A 4237-nucleotide genomic window follows, 5' to 3' on the forward strand; every position below is an offset into this window, starting at 1 on the left:
TTTTTTTTTTTTTTTTCTGTTTGGGATTCACTGAGGTACAAAGAATTAGGTTAGACTGATCGCATTTTTTAGGTAAAGTCCCTCTGAAAGCACAATTTTTTTTTTTCTTTTTTGAGACAGAGTCTCACTTTGTGGCCCTCGGTACAGCCCATGGTATACAGCTCACAGCAACCTCCAGCTCTTGGGCTTAGGCAATTCTCTTGCCTCAGCCTCCCAAGTACCTGGGACTACAGGTGCCCACCACAATGCCCAATTATTTTTTTGTTGCAGTTTGGTTGGGGCTGGGTTTGAACCCACCACCCTCGGTATATGGGGCCGGCCCCCTCCTCACTGAACCACGGGCACTGCCCATGAAAGCACAATTCTTAATAACAAGTTCATCAACATACAGAACTCTATCTCAGGACTAAATGGGATTTATTCCAGGAATAAAATAAATAAATAATAATAAATAATAATAAAATAAGATAAGATAAAATCCTTGGCTGGTTTCATATTAAAAATCACAAAAACAAAAATAGAAAAAGTAGCTGGGCATAGTGGTTTGTACCTGTATTCTCAGCTACTCAAGAGGCTGAAGCAGGAGGATCACTTAAGCTGAGGAGTTTGAGGTTGCAATGAACTGATTAAAGTCAAAGTGAGGGCTCGGCGCCTGTGGCTCAAGTGGCTAAGGTGCCAGCCACATACACCTAAGGTGGCAGGTTTGAATCCAGCCAGGGCCTGCCAAACAACAATGACGGCTGCAACTGAAAAAAAAAATAGCCAGGCGTTGTGGTGGGCGTCTGTAGTCCCAGCAACTTGGGAGGCTGAGGCAGGAGACTTGCTTGAGCCCAGGAGTTGGAGGTTGCTGTGAGCTATGCCATGGTACTCTACCCAGGGGTACAGCTTGAGGCTCTGTCTCAAAAAAAACAAAACAAAAGTCAGAGAGAGACTCTGACTTTAATTAAAAAAAAAAAACCAAAAACGCCCGTAGCTCAGTGGGTAGAGTGATGGCCACATACACTGAGGCTGGCTGGTTCGAATCCAGCCCAGGCCTGCTAAACAACAATGACAACTGGAACCAAAAGATAGCTGGGTATTGTGGCAGGCACCTGTAGTCCCAGCTACTCAGGAAGCTGAGGCAAGAGAAACACCTAAGCCCAGGAGTTGGAGGTTCCTGTGAGCTGTGATGCCACAGCACTCTGAGGGCGATAAAGTGAGGGCAGTAAAGTGAGACTGTCTCTAAAAAAAGAAAGAAAGAAAGAAACAGAATCAGTAGGAGAAACATATTGAGTGATTAATTTGAGAAATTGGCTTATGTGATTGGCTGGCAAGGCAAATCCAAAACCCATACAGTGGACTGTGAGGAACCATGTGCTCAGGATGAGCTGAAGCTGCTAAGAACAGACAGAATTTCTTTCTTTCTTTTTTTTTTTTTAACTAGTCAAGTTTTTTGTTTTAATTATAGTTAAAGTCTTGGATATCTCATATATTGACTCTGTAACTTACATATTTAAATTAAAGAAATGTTATTAGACAAGCATGACAATTTATAATTTTTTTTTTTTTTGAGACAGAGCCTCACGCTGTTGCCCTGGGTAGAGTGCTGTGGCATCACACCTCCTCCAACACCTCAGCTTAAATCATTCTCTTGCCTCCATCTCCCATGTAGCTGGGACTATAGGCGCCTGCCACAATGCCTGGCTATTTTTTGGTTGCAGTCGTCATTGTTGTTTGGCGGGCCCGGGCTGAGAACAGGCAGAATTTCTTGTTCTTTAGGGAACTCTCAGTTCTGCCTTTCAACTGATTGAACCAGGCCCATCCAGATTATCTAGGGCCATTTCCTTTACCTATAATCAATTACATTCACAGAATACCTTCATAGCAGGTTTGTTTGAATACTGAGGATTCTAACCTAGTCATATTGATACATAAAATTGACTGCTAAGATCAGGAATGAGGTAAGCATGCCTTCTCTCACCACTCTTCTTCAAAAGTGTGCTAGAAGTGCTAGCCAATGCACTAAGACAAGAAGTGGAAATAAAAGGTGCATGTATAGGAAAGGAAATAATAAAATTGTCCCTATTTGCAAATGATTGTCTATATAGAATGTTCAAAACAACTACTTAAAAAGAGACCCTTTATAATTAGTCAGTGATTCAACAGAGTATTAGGATACAAGATACATATACAAAAATCAATTCACTAACAGTGAACACATAAATAGAGAACTTAAAAATCCAGTATCATGTACAACCACTTAGAAATTATTTATTTAGGGATACTATATAAAACTAACAAAATCTATACAGGACTTGTTTGCTGGGAATTATAAACTGTTTATGAAAGAAATCAAAGAAGAACTAATAAATAGAGTTACATATCATAGATCGGAAGATGGCAATATAGTAAAAATGATATACAGGTCTAACACAATTTGCATCAGAATTGTGCTAGCAGGAATTTTTTAAAAATATTCACTAGATTATTCTAAAATTTGCCTGCAAAGGCAGTGGAAATAGAGTAATTAAAGCAATGTATAAAGAGAATAAAAAAGAAGGAATCCATCTACTTGACTGGATCATGCATACATTGCTAGTAGGAATGTAAAATGGTATGGTATAGCCACTCGGAAAATTGTTTGGAAGGTCTGGAAAAAGCCTAAGGCAGGTGGACTGCCTGAGCTCCGGAAGTGTGAGTCCTCCTGCTTTGTTTTACTTTTTCAAAATTTTTTTGGCTATTCAGAGTCACTTGAGATTTCATATAAATTTTTAGGATGAACCAACCTTCCTTCCTTCCTTCCTTTCTTTGTTCTTTCTTTCAATAGTCTCACTCTGTTGCCCTAGGCTAGAGTGCTATAGTATTAGCTGAGCTCACAGTAACCCCGAACTCTGGGCTCAAGGGATCCTTCTGGTCAGCTCCAAAGTAGCTGGGACTATGGGCACCAGTCCTAACACGTGGCTAAATTTGTTTTTTCTGTTTTTAGTAGAGATGAGGTCTTGCTCTTGCTCAGGCTGGTCTTTTGAACTCCTGAGCTCAAGGGGTCTGCCCACCTCAGTCTCCCTGATTGCTAGGATTATACACATGAGCCACTGTGCCTGGCCTGAACTTTGCTATTTCTGCAAATTCATCAGGAATTGCATTGAATTTGTAGGTTGCTTTGGGTAGTATTGACATTTAACAATATTAAGTCTTCCAATCCATGAATATGTGCTATGCTTCCATTTATTTATGTCTCTAAAAAAAAAAAATTTTTTTTTTTTGCACTTTTTGGGCAGGGCTAGGTTTGAACCCACCACCTCCGGCATATGGGGCCAGCACCCTACCCTTTTGAGCCACAGGCGCTGCCCATATGTCTCTAAAATTTTTAAGCAATGTTTTGTAGAGTTTTGTTTGTTTGTTTGTTTGGTGTTTTGAGACAGAGTCTCACTTTGTCACCCTTGGTAGAATGCTATGGCATCATAGCTCACAACAACTTCAAATTCTTGGGTTCAAGTGATTCTCTTGCCTCAGCCTCCCAAGTATCTGGGACTACAGGCACCCGCCACAGTGCCCAGCTGTTTTTAGAGATGAGGTCTCACTCTGGCTCAGGCTGGTCACAAACCTATGAGCTCAAGCAATCCACCTGCCTCGGCCTCCCAGAGTGCTAGGACTATAGGAGTGAGCCGCCAAACCCAGCCTTTATTTTGTACTTTTCATTGTATAAGTCTTTCACCTCTTTGATTCATTCCTAAGTAGTTTTTTCTTTTCTTTTCTTTTCTTTTTTTGAGACAGAGTCTCACTATGTCGCCCTTGGTAGAGTGCCATGTATTACAGCTCACAGCAACCTCAAACTCTTGGGCTTAAGCGATTCTCTTGCCTCAGCCTCCCAAGTAGCTGGGCCTACAGGCACCCACCACAACGCCCGGCTAACTTTTGGTTGTGGTTGTCATTGTTGTTTGGCAGGCCCAGGCTGGATTCAAACCCTCCAGCTCCAGTATATGTGGCTGGCACCCTAGCCACTGAGCTACAGGCGTGGAGCCCTAAGTAATTTTTTCTTTTTGATGCTATTGCAAATGACAATTTTTATAATTTTCAGATTATCCATTATTTGTGTATAGAAATGCATCTGAATTTTTATGTGTTCACTTTGTATTTGGCTACTTTGCTGAATCTATTTACTAATTCCATTAGTTTTTTGTGGAATCTTTAAGGTTTTTTACATATAAGATCATAAAATTTGCAAAAAGAGATTATTTACTGGCTCGGCGCCTATAGC

Source organism: Otolemur garnettii, unplaced genomic scaffold (genome assembly GCF_000181295.1).
Source record: "Otolemur garnettii isolate 467f Iridium unplaced genomic scaffold, OtoGar3 scaffold00144, whole genome shotgun sequence".
Taxonomy (NCBI): Eukaryota; Metazoa; Chordata; class Mammalia; order Primates; family Galagidae; genus Otolemur; species Otolemur garnettii.